General features: G+C 46.3%; 1 protein-coding gene across 8 annotated transcripts in view; it reads right to left on the reverse strand.

Annotated features, from left to right (window-relative positions):
• LOC128690841 (solute carrier family 35 member G1) overlaps positions 1-22,372 on the reverse strand; it is a 380,509-nt gene that overhangs the window by 60,422 nt on the left and 297,715 nt on the right. For 2 of the 8 annotated variants that reach the window (XM_053779585.2, XM_070088221.1), the window contains one exon: positions 7,743-7,848. The exons of 5 other annotated variants lie outside the window; for them this stretch is intronic. The gene's annotated coding sequence lies outside the window, so the exon portion shown is untranslated. The remainder of the gene's footprint in view (positions 1-7,742; positions 7,849-22,372) is intronic. One more of the 8 variants, XM_053779586.2, reaches the window with a different exon arrangement.

Below are 22,372 nucleotides of genomic sequence, written 5' to 3' on the forward strand. Positions count from 1 at the left end.
GGCGTGGGTAATGACTGTAAGGCGTGGGTTATGACTGTAAGGCGTGGGTAATGACTGTAAGCAAGGCGTGGGTTATGACTGTAAGCAAGGCGTGAGTAATGACTGTAGGCAAGGCGTGAGTAATGACTGTAAGCAAGGCGTGGGTAATGACTATAAGCAAGGCGTTGGTAATGACTATAAGCAAGGCGTGGGTAATGACTGTAAGCAAGGCGTGGGTAATGATTGTAAGCAAGGCGTGGGTAATGACTATAAGCAAGGCGTGGGTAATGACTGTAAGCAAGGCGTGGGTAATGATTGTAAGCAAGGCGTAGGTAATGACTGCAAGCAAGGCGTGGGTAATGACTATAAGCAAGGCGTGGGTAATGACTGTAAGCAAGGCGTGGGTAATGATTGTAAGCAAGGCGTGGATAATGACTATAAGCAAGGCGTGGGTAATGACTGTAAGCAAGGCGTGGGTAATGACTGTAAGCAAGGCGTGGGTAATGATTGTAAGCAAGGCGTGGATAATGACTATAAGCAAGGCGTGGGTAATGACTGTAAGCAAGGCGTGGGTAATGATTGTAAGCAAGGGGTGGGTAATGATTGTAAGCAAGGCGTAGGTAATGATTGTAAGCAAGGCGTGAGTAATGATTGTAAGCAAGGCGTGAGTAATGATTGTAAGCAAGGCGTAGGTAATGACTGCAAGCAAGGCGTGGGTAATGACTATAAGCAAGGCGTGGGTAATGACTGTAAGCAAGGCGTGGGTAATGATTGTAAGCAAGGCGTGGATAATGACTATAAGCAAGGCGTGGGTAATGACTGTAAGCAAGGCGTGGGTAATGATTGTAAGCAAGGCGTGGGTAATGACTATAAGCAAGGCGTGGGTAATGACTATAAGCAAGACGTGGGTAATGATTGTAAGCAAGGCGTGGATAATGACTATAAGCAAGGCGTGGGTAATGACTGTAAGCAAGGCGTGGGTAATGATTGTAAGCAAGGCGTGGGTAATGATTGTAAGCAAGGCGTAGGTAATGATTGTAAGCAAGGCGTGAGTAATGATTGTAAGCAAGGCGTGGGTAATGATTGTAAGCAAGGCGTAGGTAATGACTGCAAGCAAGGCGTGGGTAATGACTATAAGCAAGGCGTGGGTAATGACTGTAAGCAAGGCGTGGGTAATGATTGTAAGCAAGGCGTGGATAATGACTATAAGCAAGGCGTGGGTAATGACTGTAAGCAAGGCGTGAGTAATGACTATAAGCAAGGCGTGGGTAATGACTGTAAGCAAGGCGTGAGTAATGACTATAAGCAAGGCGTGGGTAATGACTGTAAGCAAGGCGTGGGTAATGATTGTAAGCAAGGCGTAGGTAATGACTGTAAGCAAGGCGTGAGTAATGACTATAAGCAAGGCGTGGGTAATGACTGTAAGCAAGGCGTGGGTAATGATTGTAAGCAAGGCGTGGGTAATGACTATAAGCAAGGCGTGGGTAATGACTGTAAGCAAGGCGTGGGTAATGACTATAAGCAAGGCGTGGGTAATGACTGTAAGCAAGGCGTGGGTAATGATTGTAAGCAAGGCGTGGGTAATGACTATAAGCAAGGCGTGGGTAATGACTGTAAGCAAGGCGTGGGTAATGACTATAAGCAAGGCGTGAGTAATGACTGTAAGCAAGGCGTGGGTAATGACTGTAAGCAAGGCGTGGGTAATGACTTTAAGCAAGGCGTGGGTAATGATTGTAAGCAAGGCGTGAGTAATGACTGTAAGCAAGGCGTGAGTAATGACTGTAAGCAAGGCGTGGATAATGACTGTAAGCAAGGCGTGGTTAATGACTGTAAGGCGTGGGTTATGACTGTAAGCAAGGCGTGGGTAATGACTGTAAAGCGTGGGTTATGACTGTAAGGCGTGGGTAATGACTGTAAGCAAGGCGTGGGTTATGACTGTAAGCAAGGCGTGAGTAATGACTGTAGGCAAGGCGTGAGTAATGACTGTAAGCAAGGCGTGGGTAATGACTATAAGCAAGGCGTTGGTAATGACTATAAGCAAGGCGTGGGTAATGACTGTAAGCAAGGCGTGGGTAATGATTGTAAGCAAGGCGTGGGTAATGACTATAAGCAAGGCGTGGGTAATGACTGTAAGCAAGGCGTGGGTAATGATTGTAAGCAAGGCGTAGGTAATGACTGCAAGCAAGGCGTGGGTAATGACTATAAGCAAGGCGTGGGTAATGACTGTAAGCAAGGCGTGGGTAATGATTGTAAGCAAGGCGTGGATAATGACTATAAGCAAGGCGTGGGTAATGACTGTAAGCAAGGCGTGGGTAATGACTGTAAGCAAGGCGTGGGTAATGATTGTAAGCAAGGCGTGGATAATGACTATAAGCAAGGCGTGGGTAATGACTGTAAGCAAGGCGTGGGTAATGATTGTAAGCAAGGCGTGGGTAATGATTGTAAGCAAGGCGTAGGTAATGATTGTAAGCAAGGCGTGAGTAATGGTTGTAAGCAAGGCGTGAGTAATGATTGTAAGCAAGGCGTAGGTAATGACTGCAAGCAAGGCGTGGGTAATGACTATAAGCAAGGCGTGGGTAATGACTGTAAGCAAGGCGTTGTTAATGATTGTAAGCAAGGCGTGGATAATGACTATAAGCAAGGCGTGGGTAATGACTGTAAGCAAGGCGTGGGTAATGATTGTAAGCAAGGCGTGGGTAATGACTATAAGCAAGGCGTGGGTAATGACTATAAGCAAGGCGTGGGTAATGATTGTAAGCAAGGCGTGGATAATGACTATAAGCAAGGCGTGGGTAATGACTGTAAGCAAGGCGTGGGTAATGATTGTAAGCAAGGCGTGGGTAATGATTGTAAGCAAGGCGTAGGTAATGATTGTAAGCAAGGCGTGAGTAATGATTGTAAGCAAGGCGTGGGTAATGATTGTAAGCAAGGCGTAGGTAATGACTGCAAGCAACGCGTGGGTAATGACTATAAGCAAGGCGTGGGTAATGACTGTAAGCAAGGCGTGGGTAATGATTGTAAGCAAGGCGTGGATAATGACTATAAGCAAGGCGTGGGTAATGACTGTAAGCAAGGCGTGAGTAATGACTATAAGCAAGGCGTGGGTAATGACTGTAAGCAAGGCGTGGGTAATGATTGTAAGCAAGGCGTGGGTAATGACTATAAGCAAGGCGTGGGTAATGATTGTAAGCAAGGCGTAGGTAATGACTGTAAGCAAGGCGTGAGTAATGACTATAAGCAAGGCGTGGGTAATGACTGTAAGCAAGGCGTGGGTAATGATTGTAAGCAAGGCGTAGGTAATGACTGTAAGCAAGGCGTGAGTAATGACTATAAGCAAGGCGTGGGTAATGACTGTAAGCAAGGCGTGGGTAATGACTATAAGCAAGGCGTGGGTAATGACTGTAAGCAAGGCGTGGGTAATGATTGTAAGCAAGGCGTGGGTAATGACTATAAGCAAGGCGTGGGTAATGACTGTAAGCAAGGCGTGGGTAATGACTATAAGCAAGGCGTGGGTAATGACTGTAAGCAAGGCGTGGGTAATGATTGTAAGCAAGGCGTGGGTAATGACTATAAGCAAGGCGTGGGTAATGACTATAAGCAAGGCGTGGGTAATGACTGTAAGCAAGGCGTGGGTAATGACTATAAGCAAGGCGTGGGTAATGATTGTAAGCAAGGCGTGGGTAATGACTGTAAGCAAGGCGTGGGTAATGACTATAAGCAAGGCGTGGGTAATGACTATAAGCAAGGCGTGGGTAATGATTGTAAGCAAGGCGTGGGTAATGACTATAAGCAAGGCGTGGGTAATGACTATAAGCAAGGCGTGGGTAATGACTATAAGCAAGGCGTGGGTAATGACTGTAAGCAAGGCGTGGGTAATGATCGATCTTTGTCATCGTGCTCTTCGGACTGCCTTGTAGCGGGATTATTTCCCATCCATTCCTCGAGTTTATAAGCATCATATACCGCTAGTAATATCTCTTGCAAGTATCATCTCCCATTATCATCTGAAATCATCATCTCCCGTTAGTATAATCTGTAAGCATCGTCTCCAGTTAGTATCGTCTCCTGTAAGCATTATTTCCTATCAGTATCACTTAGCAGCAGCATCTGCAGCATCAGCAGCACTATCTGTTAGCATTTTCTCCTGTCAAGAGAATCATTTACATTCATCATCTCTCGTGAGCAGCATCTTCCTTTAACATTATCTGTATTATCTCCGATCAGTAACAGCATCACAGCATCATCTCCCGTCATTAGCAGCATCATCTCCTGTTAGCATCGTCTTGAATATTTCCGGATCCCCCACTCTTGTAATTTCCTTTTCCTCTTGTTAACATCCCCTTCATTAACTAATGTTGGTTCGTGTTGAATTATATCCTGCCAGTCTCGTCGTGTCTAAATTATACTTCAAAATGGCTTTTTAGTAAGATAATGTAGTGTTATTATCACGGGTACTTAAAGCGAGGGATTTCACAAGAAAAATTTTGCCTTACAGAACCAAATTGATAATGTATATATATATTTAGACCTCCAACTGGGGTTCTTTTCAGTAGAATGAAAACGTCAGTTTTGTTTACATGTGGGTTTTTTTTTCTCTCCCCCTGACCAATGTTTATTACACTTTCAAAGGGAAAACTCGTGAGCCTTTTTTTAAGACATTTCTTATATGTGAGTCTGAAATTTTCCGCAACATTCAAGTAATTTAATTCACACAACACAAGAACATCCACGTCACACAACACAGGAACATCCACGTCACACAACACAGGAACATCCACGTCACACAACACAGGAACATCCACGTCACACAACACAGGAACATCCACGTCACACAACACAAGAACATCCACGTCACACAACACAGGAACATCCACGTCACACAACACAGGAACATCCACGTCACACAACACAGGAACATCCACGCCACACAACACAGGAACATCCACGTCACACAACACAAGAACATCCACGTCACACAAGACAGGACCATCCACGTCACACAACACAGGAACATCCACGTCACACAACACAGGAACATCCACGTCACACAAGACAGGACCATCCACGTCACACAACACAGGAACATCCACGTCACACAACACAAGAACATCCACGTCACACAAGACAGGACCATCCACGTCACACAACACAGGAACATCCACGTCACACAACACAGGAACATCCACGTCACACAACACAAGAACATCCACGTCACACAACACAGGAACATCCACGTCACACAACACAGGAACATCCACGTCACACAACACAGGAACATCCACGTCACACAAGACAGGACCATCCACGTCACACAACACAGGAACATCCACGCCACACAACACAAGAACATCCACGTCACACAGCACAAGAACATCCACGTCACACAACACAGGAACATCCACGTCACACAAGACAGGACCATCCACGTCACACAACACAGGAACATCCACGTCACACAACACAGGAACATCCACGCCACACAACACAAGAACATCCACGTCACACAGCACAAGAACATCCACGTCACACAGCACAAGAACATCCACGCCACACAACACAGGAACATCCACGTCACACAACACAGGAACATCCACGCCACACAACACAGGAACATCCACGCCACACAACACAAGAACATCCACGCCACACAACACAAGAACATCCACGTCACACAGCACAAGAACATCCACGTCACACAGCACAAGAACATCCACGTTACACAACACAAGAACATCCACGTCACATTATACAACACAAGAACATCCACGTCACACAACACAGTAACATCCACGTCATACAACACAAGAACATCCACGTCACACAACACAGGACCATCCACGTCACACAACACAGGAACATCCACGTCACACAACACAGGAACATCCACGCCACACAACACAAGAACATCCACGTCACACAACACAAGAACATCCACGTCACATTATACAACACAAGAACATCCACGTCACATTATACAACACAAGAACATCCACGTCACATAACACAAGGGCATGCACGTCACATTACACAACACAATAACATCCACGTCACATTACACAACACAAGAAAATCCACGTCACATTACACAAGAACATCTACGTCACATTACACAACATCAACGTCACATTACACAACAACATCCACGTCACATTGCACAACAACATCCACGTCACATTGCACAACAACATCCACGTCACATTACACAACATCCACGTCACATTACACAACAACATCCACGTCACATTACACAACAACATCCACGTCACATTGCACAACAACATCCACGTCACATTACACAACATCCACGTCACATTACACAACATCCACGTCACATTACACAACAACATCCACCTCACATTGCACACCAACATCCACGTCACATTACACAACAACATCCACGTCACATTGCACACCAACATCCACGTCACATTACACAACAACATCCACATCACATTACACAACACAACATCCACGTCACATTGCACACCAACATCCACATCACATTACACAACACAACATCCACATCACATTACAACACGCAGGAATATTCCGTGTGAGACCTCAGTAGTGAAGCTTTGTGCTAACAATCTCACGACCAACCCTGCTAACAATCTTGTGACTAAACAAGCTAACACTCTCATGACTAACCAAAGGAAGGATTCCGTTACACTTCAGGCACCCGTGCAGTTGCAAGGCTCCGAACATAGGCACTTTCCGCAAGTGCCTTGATGTTATGAAGGGCGTCTGATGCAAGGAATTGGATCGACCCTTCCCTTCCATGTATCACCCTTAATTATCTCCCATGTCACAGACATTGTATAATAATAATAATAACAATAATAATAATAATAATAATAATAATAATAATAATAATAATAATAATAATAACCCAAACTTAATGCCTGGACGCTTCTAGACGAGGTGTGGCAGGGGCTCAGATGTCTAGCAAACATCAGAAACATCAGAACTTTGATCCATCTAGCAACTAATGTTCAGTATACTTCAGTGTTTCATTGTAAAGTTTATATAAACTTAATTCTTGGGTTAACAATAAGGTGTGAGACCTCCGGCCGTGTTTACCATTCGAGCAAGTACCGTTGTTTGGAAACAGCGCCACGGCCAGACTGTAGGATTCAGGTCGCCTCTCCCCATTAATCCCTAACACAGTTAACAGATAAAGTCAACTCTGAGTGAACAAATACGCTGAGATGTATTCCTTTTTATGTGTGTGTATACCGTAAGCTTGCACTCGAAACACTGTTAGGAAAACACAGCCAGGGGCTCACACAGCGGGAAGCCAATAAACTCGGACAGATGCGACTAACGGAGCAACAACCACCGTCTCACAGCACTTCTTATCAACGGTATCGTTACCTTCCCAGCGCCCGTACACAAACACTCGGAATATTTCCTGGTATGCCCAGGGATAGCTTGCTTCAGTGTATTACACCTGGAAGCGATTCCGCAATATTTTATACCTTCCCGATTTCTTTTAAACTAAACAAAGATGTCTTCCAGTATTTTTATGGTGTATTCAGATTAACTGCGTTTATAGGATATCGACACACACACACACACACACACACACACACACACACACACACACACACACACACACACACACACACACACACACACACACACACACACACACACACACACAAGTACCGACACTTACCACAGCCCTTCTCTTTAGCTACAATATCATCTACCTGTTACCCGGCCTTATAAATAAGCATGAATATAATAATGATATACAATACCGACAATTCCTTGAAGACGTATACGTCTTGAAGGGTGATAGATTCATTACACCGTCTTTACATATCTATGGTTTCTGCTGCCCCGTCTGTGCTCGACTGAAGAAGCCTAGAGTGTAAGAAAAACGTTTCAGAATAAAGTTACCTAACTGTTGTACCTGCGTCTTACTTATCTAAATTAAACACATGAAGTCCAGCGGTTTCAAGAGAGTGCGGTGTTTCTCCCGCTGACAGACGCTACACTCTTGTTTGTAGCTCTGTTATGGTCTCTTAACTGTACACAAAGTATAATTCACACTGTTGTGAGGAAGGTTTGTGCTGTAAGACTTCCTGTGAAATCATCGAAAGCACGGAGCCACGTAGCCTGGTGACTAAAGCTCTCTCTTCACACGGCGAGGGTCTGGGTTCGATTCTAAGCGAGGGTAGAAAGATTGGTCGTGTTTCTTTACACCGGCTGTCTATGTTCACCCATAAGTAAAATGGGTACCTGGGTGTTTGTCGACTGGTGTGGGTCGCTTCCTGGGGCAAAACTGACCTAATATGCCCGAAATGCTCTGCATAACAAATGGCTTTCTATATAGTAGTATGTCACTGATGTCAGCTAGGACTGTATACCTTGTACATGTACTTGTAGAAATAAACATATTATATTATTATTATTATTATTATTATTATTATTATTATCAACTTTTTTATACATGATTTCAGCCGATTTCTCTATATACTCTAGGTTAAACAAACCATACCACGGACGGGGATAGAACCCGCGGTCAGAGAGTCTCAAAACTCCAGACCGTCGCGCTAGCCACTAGACCAGCTAGCCACAATAAGATTCATCCAACTAGGTATATTTCTACACCATAGGAAAGTTAGCACAGGCACCTCTGTGACCACAAATGCAAGTTTTTACAGACGAATCTCCAGCTAGCGTGGCCGTGACGGCTTTGAGGGGACTTGAGCTAGAGTTCGTCACAGCCACGCTAGCTGGAGATTCGTCTGTAAAAACTTGCATTTGTGGTCACAGAGGTGCCTGTGCTAACTTTCCTATGGTGTAGAAATATACCTAGTTGGACGAATCTTATTGTGGCTAGCTGGTCCAGTGGCTAACGCGACGGTCTGGAGTTTTGAGACTCTCTGACCGCGGGTTCTATCCCCGCCCGTGGTATGGTTTGTTTGCAATCGTGCCATTACGATTTCGGGAGTCATACTCTAGGTTAGTTTTTGTTAGGTTAAGTTACCTTAGGACAAGCTCGGTTAGGTTACATTAGAATAGGTAAAATTATGATAGATTAGGCTAGGTTAAAATATGATAGGTTAAATCATCGTAAGATAGATTGTTATATTACCTTAGTTTAACAGGGAACCAGTTTAACCAAAATAATATATGGAAGAGCATAAATAATAAGCCAATGTTTAAGGAATTAGGAAAATAAATCTAAAAGAAATTTGGAAATACAGGTCACGAAAAAATTTAGAAAAAATCAATTTTATCAAAACACATCTTTATTCTTTTATTAGCTTCTTTTATTTCTAAATCAAAGTTAATCCAATTAGCAACGAAAAGTGGAAAGCCACTGTGAGTCAAGCTTGACTAACATTAAGTTTGTAACAGAAGACAAATCATTCACCGGGAATGTTGGCTGGAGATAATGGCAAAGATGGCGACAAAGGTACTCGATGCAGGCCAATGTTGGCCAAATCGTTGCACACATAAAGGTCCTCACTGCATTTATGTGTGAATGTTGACTTGCAGAATGAGTGAATGTTGACTTGCAGTATGTGTGAATGGTAGGTAAGACACACATGTAACAGTTAGGCATCTTTATTCCGAAACGTTTCGCCTACACAGTAGGCCTCTTCAGTCGATGTAATCTCCAGGCTGAGGGACTGACAACCTCAAATCTACGACTTCAAGAGTGAGGACTGATTACATCGTCTTCACATCTCTACTGTTCCTTCCTACTTTCTGTAATTGACTGAAGAAGCCTATTGTGTAGGCGAAACGTTTCGGATTAAAGTTGCCTGGTATACAATACCGACAGGTATACAATACCTGTCGGTATTGTATACCATTTTGATATTCAGTAAGTGTGAATGTTGACGTGCAGTACACACGAGCATCAAACCGGAAACATTGTAACTAAAATGTTCAAGAAAGAGAGAATAATCTCCTTTTGCACCTCAACCGTGAATTCAACATTCTAATATTGAGATTATAATGTTTAAAACCCGAGAATTTAATGTTCTAAACCCGTGAATTTAATGTCCTAATGTTGAGAATTTAATGGTTTTATGTTTAAAATTTAATGCTAAGAAATTAATGCTTCAGAGTTGAGAATTTAATGTCTTAATGCTGAGAATTTAAACATAAACCTCATTATAACGTCTATTTAACTTTTCACCGATAAACAGTTTCACTTTAATTTAACATAAAAGTAATTTTCATTAATAACTTTTACAGAGTTTCAGACTTTTTTTCTTGCATAACTTTTATAATAATAATTTGTTCAGTTATTTAACATCCTTGTGATTTACGTAAATTAGTTACTTGGTTAGAATTAGCAATTTACACAGTCCACAGTCTTCTCTTTCTCGTTATTTAGTCTGTTGAGGAAAATTTTTAGACTAGTAAATAGGAAAAGAAATCCTACAGGAATAGAATTGTTAAGAAACTCGCTGGAAAGTGTGTGTACTCAACTAGTTGTGGTTGCAGGAGTCGAGTCATAGCTCCTGGCCGGCCTCTTCACTGGCCACTACTGGGCCACTCTCCCTGCACCATGACCTTTATCATACTTCTTCTTAAAGCTTTGTATAGATCCTGCTCCCATTACATCGCTTGACAAACTGTTCCACTTCCTGATTACTCTGTGACTGAAGAAATACTTTCTAACATCCTTGTGATTCATCTGTGTCTTCAACTTCCAACTGCGTCTCCTTGTTGCTGTGTCCCATCTCTGGAACATTCTATCTCTGTCCACCTTGTCAATTCCTCTCAGTATTTTATATGTCGATATCATGTCCCCCCTATCTCTCCTGTCCTCCAGTGTCGTCAGATCGATTTCCCTTAACCTCTCCTCGCAGGACATACCCCTTAGCTCTGGGACTAGTCTCGCTGCAAGCCTTTGCACTTTCTCTAGTTTCTTTACGTGCTTGGCTAGGTGTGGGTTCCAAACTGGTTCCGCATACTCCAATATGGGCCTAACGTACACAGCATACAGGGTCCTGAACGATTCCTTATTTATTAAGATGGCGGAATGCTGTTCTGAGGTTTGCCAGGCGCCCATATGCTGCAGCAGTTATTTGGTTGATGGGCGCCTCAGGAGATGCGCCTAGTGTTATACTCACCCCAAGATCTTTTTCCTTGAGCGAGGTTTGTAGTCTCTGGCCCCCTAGACTGTACTCCGTCTGCTGTCTTCTTTGTCCTTCCCCAATCTTCATGACCTTGCACTTGGAGCCAATTGCTGCACCAGGCCTGCAGCCTGTTCAGATCCCTTTGTAGTTCTGCCTGGTACTCGTCCGATTGAATTCTTCTCATCAACTTCACATCATCTGCAATCAGGGACACTTCGGAGTCTATTCCTTCCATCATGTTCACAAATACCAGAAACAGCACTGGTCCTAGGACTGACCCCTCTGGAACCCCACTCGTCACAAGCATCCACTCTGACACTTCGCCGCGTACCATGACTAGCTGCTGTCTTCCTGACAAGTATTCCCTGATCCATTGCAGTGCCTTCCCTGTTATCCCTGCCTGGTCCTCCAGTTTTTGCACTAATCTCTTGTGTGCAATTGTGTCAAACGCCTTCTTACAGTCCAAGAAAATGCGATCTACCCACCCTTCTCTCTTTTGTCTTACTGTTGTCACCCTGTCATAGAACTCCAGTAGGTTTGTGACACAGGATTTCCCGTCCCTGAAACCGGGTTGGCTGTTGTTGATAAGCTCATTCCTTTCTATTTGTTCTGCCACTCTTCTCCTGATAATCTTCTCCATGACTTTGCATACTATACATGTCAGTGACACTGGTGCTTCATGTCTGTCTCCTTTTTTAAAATTTGGTACTACATTTGCTGTCTTCCATACCTCAGGTAATCTCCCTGTCTCGATAGATGTGTTGAATATTGTTGTTAGGGGTGCACAAAGCGCCTCTGCTCCCTCTCTCAGGACCCATGGAGAGATGTTATCCGGCCCCATAACCTTTGAGATATCTAGCTCACACAGAAGCCTCTTCACTTCTTCCTCTGCTGTGTGTACTGTATCCAACACTTGGTGGTGTACCCCACCTCTCCGTCCCTTTGGAGTCCCTTCTGTCTCCTCTGTGAACACTTCTTTGAATCTCATGTTGAGTTCCTCACATACTTAACGGTCGTTTCTTGTGAGCTCTCCTCCTTCCTTCCTTAGCCTGATTACTTGGTCATTGATTGTTGTTTTCCTGCTGATGTGGCTGTACAACAGCTTCGGGTCAGATTTGGCTTTCGCTTCTATGTAATTTTCATATTGTCGTTGGGCCTCCCTTCTTACCTGTGCATATTCATTTCTGGCTGTACGACTGAGTCCTTTGCCTTCTGTACTTCTTCCATTCCCTAGCACACTTGGTTTTGGCCTCCCTGCACCTTTGGGTGAACCACGGGCTCATCCTGGCTTTTTCATTATTCCTGCTTCCCTTGGGTACAAAACTCTCCTCAGCTTCCTTGCATATTGTTGTTACATATTCCATCATCTCGTTTACTGACTTCCCTGCCAGTTCTCTGTCTCATTCCCGCGTAGTCCCATTTCTTGTAGTTTGGCTTCATTCTTCCGGCTCTTCCTGCTTCCCCCTTCACTTGTAACTCTACTGTGAATTCGAATCATAAAACCACATGATCGCTAGCCAAAAGGGGTTTTTCATATGTGATGTACTCAATATCTGCACTACTCAAGGTGAATACTAGGTCCAGTCTCGCTGGTTCATCCTCTCCTCTCTCTCTCTGGTAGTGTCCCTTACGTGTTTGTACACGAAGTTTTCCAGTACCACCTCCATCATCTTAGCCCTCCACGTTTCGTGGCCCCCATGTGGCTCGAAGCTCTCCCAATCGATTTCCTTGTGGTTGAAGTCACCCATGATCAGTAGCTTTGCCCAGCTCGCATGAGACCTTCTGGCCACTTCAGCCAGTGTGTCAACCATCGCTCTATTACTCTCATCATACTCTTGCTTTGGCCTCCTGTTGTTCTATGGTGCGTTATACATCACTGCAATTACCACCTGAGGACCTCCAGACTGAAGCGTTCCTACTATGTAATCTCTTGCTTCTCCTCTGTCTCCTCTATCCAGCTCATTAAAATCCCATCGGTTGTTGATCAGCAGTGCCACTCCTCCACCCCCTTTGTTCACTCTGTCTTTCCTCACGCTCTGATATCCCGTTGGAAAGTTGGCATCCGTTATCATACCTGTGAGCTCGATTTCTGTTAGAGCTATGATGTCCGGTGATGCCTCTTTGACTATTTCGTGCCACTTCTCTCACTTATTTGTTATTCCATCAGCGTTGGTGTACCATACCTTCAGTTTCCTCTCTAACACTGTGTTTTGGGTAGTCTGTGAGGGTGGGGAACCTGGCAGTGTACTGTGGGATTCCATAGCTGAGTGTTGGGTAGGAGCTGAAGGTGTGGATTGTGGTTTGTGTTGGGATAGTGTGGTTGGTTGGGGGGTTCTGGGGATGGTTGTGTGTGTGTGTGTGTGTGTGTGTGTGTGTGTGTGTGTGTGTGTGTGTGTACTCACCTAGTTGTACTCACCTAGTTGAGGTTGCGGGGGTAGAGTCCGAGCTCCTGGCCCCGCCTCTTCACTGATCGCTACTAGGTCACTCTCCCTGAGCCGTGAGCTTTATCATACCTCTGTTTAAAGCTATGTATGGATCCTGCCTCCACTACATCGCTTCCCAAACTATTCCACTTACTGACTACTCTGTGGCTGAAGAAATACTTCCTAACATCCCTGTGATTCATCTGTGTCTTCAACTTCCAACTGGAACATCCTGTCTTTGTCCACCTTGTCAATTCCTCTCAGTATTTTGTATGTCGTTATCATGTCCCCCCTATCTCTCCTGTCCTCCAGTGTCGTCAGGTTGATTTCCCTTAACCTCTCCTCGTAGGACATACCTCTTAGCTCTGGGACTAGTCTTGTTGCAAACCTTTGCACTTTCTCTAGTTTCTTTACGTGTTTGGCTAGGTGTGGGTTCCAAACTGGTGCCGCATACTCCAATATGGGCCTAACGTACACGGTGTACAGGGTCCTGAACGAATCCTTATTAAGATGTCAGAATGCTGTTCTGAGGTTTGCTAGGCGTCCATATGCTGCAGCAGTTATTTGGTTGATGTGCGCTTCAGAAGATGTGCCTGGTGTTATACTCACCCCAAGATCTTTTTCCTTGAGTGAGGTTTGTAGTCTCTGGCCCCCTAGACTGTACTCCGTCTGCGGTCTTGTTTGCCCTTCCCCAATCTTCATGACTTTGCACTTGGTGGGATTGAACTCCAGGAGCCAATTGCTGGATCAGGTCTGCAGCCTGTCCAGGTCCCTTTGTAGTTCTGCCTGGTCTTCGATCGAGTGAATTCTTCTCATCAACTTCACGTCATCTGCAAACAGGGACACCTCAGAGTCTATCCTTTCCGTCATGTCATTCACAAATACCAGAAACAGCACTGGTCCTAGGACTGACCCCTGTGGGACCCCGCTGGTCACAGGTGCCCACTCTGACACCTCGCCACGTACCATGACTCGCTGCTGTCTTCCTGACAAGTATTCCCTGATCCATTGTAGTGCCTTCCCTGTTATCCCTGCTTGGTCCTCCAGTTTTTGCACCAATCTCTTGTGTGGAACTGTGTCAAACGCCTTTTTGCAGTCCAAGAATATGCAATCCACCCACCCCTCTCTCTTGTCTTACTGCTGTCACCATGTCATAGAACTCCAGTAGGTTTGTGACACAGGATTTCCCGTCCCTGAAACCATGTTGGCTGCTGTTGATGAGATCATTCCTTTCTAGGTGTTCCACCACTCTTCTCCTGATAATCTTCTCCATGATTTTGCATAATATACATGTCAGTGACACTGGTCTGTAGTTTAATGCTTCATGTCTGTCTCCTTTTTTAAAGATTGGGACTACATTTGCTGTCTTCCATGCCTCAGGCAATCTCCCTGTTTCGATAGATGTATTGAATATTGTTGTTAGGGGTACACATAGCGCCTCTGCTCCCTGTGTGTGTGTGTATGTGTGTGTGTGTGTGTGTGTGTGTGTGTGTGTGTGTGTGTGTGTGTGTGTGTGTGTGTGTGTGTGTGTGTGTGTGTGACTATTGAATATAAGAACTTTGTAAAGCCCCACTTCATCGTGAAACGGAAGACAGTGCCAATCGCGACGGAGTGTAACAACTTCGGGAGGTCACTGTGTCAACGCACTCCACATAACTTCATTTTGCTCCACTAATTCCTCTCAACGCTGCTCTCAACGTTTATTTCTGAACGCTTTCTGTGAAGTCACATTACACTTTTTTCACGTTCAATTAGGTTAGTTTCTTACATACCTCCCAAAATGTTTACATTCACAGAAAAAGGCCAAACAAAAAAGGCCATAATACGTCTGGCAAGGCAGTAGCTGTGGAGAAACAGGAAGCGTTCAAATCTGCACGTGTGTCACTGGTAGAATGGTAGCTCCAGTTCTTTAGATCAAGAGCCCTTCACCCTGGGACTGAAGGAGAGACACTGCATGGGTAATAAACCTCAAGCTTCTGTTTCAGCTACCTTCAAAGATGAAGGATGGTGCCTTGACACTGTGACGGTGGGTGCCTTGACACTGTGACGGATGGTGCCTTGACACTGTGAAGGATGGTGCCTTGACACTGTGACGGATGGTGCCTTGACACTGTGACGGATGGTGCCTTGACACTGTGACGGAGGGTGCCTTGACACTGTGACGGATGGTGCCTTGACACTGTGACGGATGGTGCCTTGACACTGTGACGGATGGTGCCTTGACACTGTGACGGAGGGTGCCTTGACACTGTGACGGATGGTGCCTTGACACTGTGACGGAGGGTGCCTTGACACTGTGACGGATGGTGCCTTGACACTGTGACGGAGGGTGCCTTGACACTGTGACGGAGGGTGCCTTGACACTGTGACGGAGGGTGCCTTGACACTGTGAAGGATTGTGCCTTGACACTGTGATGGATGGTGCCTTGACACTGTGACGGATGGTGCCTTGACACTGTGACGGATGGTGCCTTGACACTGTGACGGAGGGTGCCTTGACACTGTGACGGATGGTGCCTTGACACTGTGACGGAGGGTGCCTTGACACTGTGACGGATGGTGCCTTGACACTGTGACGGAGGGTGCCTTGACACTGTGACGGAGGGTGCCTTGACACTGTGACGGATGGTGCCTTGACACTGTGACGGATGGTGCCTTGACACTGTGACGGATGGTGCCTTGACACTGTGACGAAGGGTGCCTTGACACTGTGACGGAGGGTGCCTTGACACTGTGACGGATGGTGCCTTGACACTGTGATGGATGGTGCCTTGACACTGTGACGGAGGGTGCCTTGACACTGTGACGGAGGGTGCCTTGACACTGTGACGGAGGGTGCCTTGACACTGTGACGGATGGTGCCTTGACACTGTGACGGATGGTGCCTTGACACTGTGACGGAGGGTGCCTTGACACTGTGACGGAGGGTGCCTTGACACTGTGACGGAGGGTGCCTTGACACTGTGACGGAGGGTGCCTTGACACTGTGACGGATGGTGCCTTGACACTGTGACGGATGGTGCCTTGACACTGTGACGGAGGGTGCCTTGACACTGTGACGGAGGGTGCCTTGACACTGTGACGGAGGGTGCCTTGACACTGTGACGGATGGTGCCTTGACACTGTGACGGAGGGTGCCTTGACACTGTGACGGAGGGTGCCTTGACACTGTGACGGAGGGTGCCTTGACACTGTGACGGATGGTGCCTTGACACTGTGACGGAGGGTGCCTTGACACTGTGACGGAGGGTGCCTTGACACTGTGACGGATGGTGCCTTGACACTGTGACGGATGGTGCCTTGACACTGTGACGGAGGGTGCCTTGACACTGTGACGGAGGGTGCCTTGACACTGTGACGGATGGTGCCTTGACACTGTGACGGAGGGTGCCTTGACAAAGTGACGGAGGGTGCCTTGACACTGTGAAGGAAGGTGCCTTGACACTGTGACGGAGGGTGCCTTGACACTGTGACGGAGGGTGCCTTGACACTGTGACGGAGGGTGCCTTGACACTGTGACGGATGGTGCCTTGACACTCTGAAGGATGGTGCCTTGACACTGTGACGGAGGGTGCCTTGACACTGTGACGGAGGGTGCCTTGACACTGCAACGGAGGGTGCCTTGACACTGTGAAGGATGGTGCCTTGACACTGTGATGGAGGGTGCCTTGACACTGCGACGGAGGGTGCCTTGACACTGTGACGGAGGGTGCCTTGACACTGCGACGGAGGGTGCCTTGACACTGTGATGGAGGGTGCCTTGACACTGTGACGGAGGGTGCCTTGACACTGTGACGGATGGTGCCTTGACACTGTGAAGGATAGTGCCTTGACACTGTGACGGAGGGTGCCTTGACACTGCGACGGAGGGTGTCTTGACACTGTGAAGGATGGTGCCTTGACACTGTGACGGAGGGTGCCTTGACACTGCGACGGAGGGTGCCTTGACACTGTGACGGAGGGTGCCTTGACACTGCGACGGAGGGCGCCTTGACACTGTGACGGATGGTGCCTTGACACTGCGAAGGATGGTGCCTTGACACTGTGAAGGATGGTGCCTTGACACTGTGAAGGATGGTGCCTTGACACTGTGACGGAGGGTGCCTTGACACTGTGACGGAGGGTGCCTTGACACTGTGACGGATGGTGCCTTGACACTGTGAAGGATGGTGCCTTGACACTGTGAAGGATGGTTCCTTGACACTGTGAAGGATGGTGCCTTGAAAATGTGACGGAGGGTGCCTTGACACTGTGACGGAGGGTGCCTTGACACTGTGACGGATGGTGCCTTGACACTGTGAAGGATGGTGCCTTGACACTGTGAAGGATGGTGCCTTGACACTGTGACGGAGGGTGCCTTGACACTGTGACAGAGGGTGCCTTGACACTGTGACGGAGGGTGCCTTGACACTGTGAAGGAAGATGCCTTGACACTGTGACGGATGGTGCCTTGACACTGTGAAGGATGGTGCCTTGACACTGTGACGGAGGGTGCCTTGACACTGTGAAGGATGGTGCCTTGACACTGTGAAGGATGGTGCCTTGACACTGTGACGGAGGGTGCCTTGACACTGTGAAGGGTGGTGCCTTGATACTGTGACGGAGGGTGCCTTGATACTGTGAAGGATGGTGCCTTGACACTGTGAAGGATGGTGCCTTGACACTGTGAAGGATGGGGCCTTGACACTGTGACGGAGGGTGCTTTGACACTGTGAAGGGTGGTGCCTTGATACTGTGACGGAGGGTGCCTTGATTCTGTGAAGGATGGTGCCTTGACACTGTGAAGGATGGTGCCTTGACACTGTGACGGAGGGTGCCTTGACACTATGAAGGATGGTGCCTTGACACTGTGAAGGAAGATGCCTTGACACTGTGAAGGAAGATGCCTTGACACTGTGAAGGATGGTGCCTTGACACTGTGAAGGATGGTACCTTGACACTGTGAAGGATGGTGCCTTGACACTGTGACGGAGGGTGCCTTGACACTGTAAAGTATGGTGCCTAGACACTGTGAAGGATGGTGCCTTGACACTGTGACGGAGGGTGCCTTGACACTGTGAAGGAGGGTGACTTGACACTGTGAAGGAGGGTGACTTGACACTGTGAAGGAGGGTGACTTGACACTGTGAAGGATGGTGCCTTGACACTGTGAAGGAAGATGCCTTGACACTGTAAAGGAGGGTGACTTGGCACTGTGAAGGAGGGTGACTTGACACTGTGACGGAGGGTGCCTTGACACTGTGAAGGAAGATGCCTTGACACTGTAAAGGAGGGTGACTTGACACTGAAGGATGGTGCCTTGACACTGTGAAGGATGGTGCCTTGACACTGTGACGGAGGGTGCCTTGACACTGTGAAGGAAAGTGCCTTTACACTGTAAAGGAGGGTGCCTTGACACTACGAAGGATGGTGCCCTGACACTGCAAAGGAGAGTGCCTTGACATTGTGAAGAAGGGTGCCTTGACACTGTGAAGGATGGTGCCTTGACACTGTGAAGGAGAGTGCCTTGACATTGTGAAGAAAGGTGCCTTGACACCGGGAAGGAGGGTGTCTTGACACTGTGAAGGAGGGTGCCTTGACACTGTAGAGGGTGCCTTGACACTGTACAGGAGGGTGCCTTGACACTGTGAAGGATGGTACCTTGACACTGTAAAGGAGGGTGCCTTGATACTGTGAAGGAAAGTGCCTTGACACTGTAAAGGAGGGTGCCTTGGCACTGCGAAGGAGTGTGCCTTGACACTGTGAATGAGGGTGCCTTGACACTGTGCAGGATGGTACCTTGACACTGTGAAGGAAGGTGACTTGACACTGTGAAGGTGGGTGCCTTGACACTGTGAAGAAGGGTGCCTTGATACTGTAAAGGAGGGTGCCTTGACACTGTGAAGGATGGTGCCTTGACACTGCGAATGAGGGTGCCTTGACACTGTGAAGGAGTGTGCCTTGACACTGTAAAGGAGGGTGCCTTGACACTGTGAAGGAAGGTACCTTGACACTGTGAAGGAAGGTGCCTTGACACTGCTTAGGAGGGTGCCTTGACACTGTGAATGATGGAAGGTGCCTTGACACTGCAGTATGGTGCCTTGACACTGTGAAGGAAGGTGCCTTGGCACTGTGAAGGAGGGTGCCTTGACGCTGTGAAGGAAGGTGCATTGATGCTAATGAAGGAAGGTGCCTTGACACTGTGAAGGAAGATATCTTGATATTTTGAAGGAAGGTGTAATTATGCTAGTGAAGGAAGGCACCTTGACACTGTGAAGGAAGATGCCTTGATATTGTGAAGGAATGTGTAATAATGCTAGTGAAGGAAGGTGTATTGATGCTAGTGAAAGAAGGTGCCTTGACACTGTGAAGGAAGGTGTCTTGTCACTGTGAAGGAAGGTGTATTGATGCTAGTGAAGGAAGGTGTAGTGATGCTAGTGAAGGAAGGTGTATTGATGCTAGTGAAGGATGGTGTATTGATACTAGTGAAGGAAGGTGCCTTGACACTGTGAAGGAAGGTGTATTGATGCTAGTGAAGGAAGGTGTATTGATGCTAGTGAAGGATGGTGTATTGATACTAGTGAAGGAAGGTGCCTTGACACTGTGAAGGAAGGTGTATTGATGCTAGTGAAGGAAGGTGTATTGATGCTAGTGAAGGATGGTGTATTGATACTAGTGAAGGAAGGTGTCTTGACACTGTGAATGAAGGTTTATTGATGCTAGTGAAGGAAGGTGTATTGATGCTAGTGAAGGAAAGTGCATTGATGTTAACACCACCTGTGTCAGCACTAGCTATGTCAGCACCAGCTGTGACATCTTAAGATAAGAGGCAGAAAACACTAGGACCCCAAAATCCGTCAGGAAGAGGAAGGAGGACGACGAAGAGAAACATAAAGAGGAAGAGAAGGAGTTGAAGGAGGAGAAGGAGGAGGAGGAAGTGGAGGAGGAGGAGGTGGAGGAGGAGGTGGAGGAGGAGGTGGAGGAGGTGGAGGTGGAGGAGGAGGTGGAGGTGGTTGTGTTATACACAAAGGCAGGAAAATCCATTTCACGCTTCTGGTCTTCAATTTATCGTTCATCACAATGATATATTAAGTATACAACCTCAAGGCTGCCATTATTATTGTATCGTTTTAATTAATCCTTTAAACCCCATCTGTTTCTCTTTATTGTTTTAGTTTTTCTTGATCTTCGTTTTTTAAAGTGCGTATGTGTCCATGTTTATCCTGGTCTGTCTGTCTGTCTGTCTGTCTCTCTCTCTCTCTCTCTCTCTCTCTCTCTCTCTCTCTCTCTCTCTCTCTCTCTCTCTCTCTCTCTCTCTCTCTCTCTCTCTCTCTCTCTCTCACCCCTTCCTAATTTCTACGTTTTCTTAATATTTTTTTGTTTCCTTTTGGCATACTGCTAACTACGACAGTTATTGTTCATGTGCTTCCAACTAACTTTTTCCTCCTCCTCCTTCTCCTCCTCCTTCTCCTCCTCCTCCTCCTCCTCCTCCTCCTCCTCCTCCTCCTCCTCCTCCTCCTCCTCCTCCTCCTCCTCCTCCTCCTTCTCCTCCTCCTCCTCCTCCTCCTTCTCCTCCTCCTTCTCCTCCTCCTCCTCTTCCTCCTTCTCCTCCTCCTTCTCCTCCTCCTCGTCTTCTTCCTCGTCTTCCTCCTCCTCGTCTTCCTCCTCGTCTTCCTCCTTTTTTTCTCCTCTTCTTATCCTTTATCTTTATATTTCTCTGCTTCATTCTCTTCACCTCTACAAATTACTACTACGATTTTCTTCTCTTCTCAGACCTATTATTCAATAATATTTTTCATTTCCTTCTCTTTCTACTCCTTACGCTTTTATTATTAGGTATCCCCCTAGTGGGATTACCTATGGTTTCATTAGGTATCCTCAGAGAGGAAACGCCTATAATTTCATCAGCCATTATACCATTAGTTTTCAGATTTATGCATTTGTTTATTCCCCCAAAGTTCCCTTGTGATAACATAGGAATGTCTTTTCTGATCGGCTTCCAACTTTTAGTGCTGATGTATCTGACATAGAGGAAGGTTTGAATTTTTTCTGACTGTGTATGTAGACATCTGCCAATTTTCTAACATATTAAGTAAATTTGGGCTAATTTCTGTACAATGACTGGAGAATCTCTCCACTGATCGGCTTTAAACTTTCTACACTGGTGCACCTTTTCGAGAGGAAGATTTCGGTTTATTTTGGTTTACGAAGATGCCAGTTTAACCAACAAAGTTGGATCTTCGTTTCTGTGCGACACATTGACAATGTCTCATCGGATCGGCTTCAAACCTTCATATTTTATCCTTTAACTTATACAAGGCTAGCACCTGCAGCATGTTTTCGAAACCAATAAAAGTCAACCATTCCCCCTCCCCTCACACGATTATATACAGTACATAATTCCAAAAACAAAATTGAAAAAAAATCATGAAAATTCACATTTTTTGTGTATTGGAAATCGAGGTAATATTAAATTTGTGTGTAATGTTTTAAATATGTTTATATTTTGTTGTTGTATAAATCTGTTTATGAATTTGCAACACTTACACGAGTTTTACATGACAGATGATGTGTTTCAGGGTGTGAGTCACTGAAACATGGACATGGGATGTGTTTCAGGGTGTGAGTCACTGAAACATGGACATGGGATGTGTTTCAGGGTGTGAGTCACTGAAACATGGACATGGGATGTGTTTCAGGGTGTGAGTCACTGAAACATGGACATGGGATGTGTTTCAGGGTGTGAGTCACTGAAACATGGACATGGGATGTGTTTCAGGGTGTGAGTCACTGAAACATGAACATGGGATGTGTTTCAGGGTTTGGGAGTCACTGAAACATGGACATGGGATGTGTTTCAGGTTGTGGGAGTCACTGAAA

The sequence above is a fragment of the Cherax quadricarinatus genome, chromosome 24, assembly GCF_038502225.1.
Source record: "Cherax quadricarinatus isolate ZL_2023a chromosome 24, ASM3850222v1, whole genome shotgun sequence".
NCBI lineage: Eukaryota > Metazoa > Arthropoda > Malacostraca > Decapoda > Parastacidae > Cherax > Cherax quadricarinatus.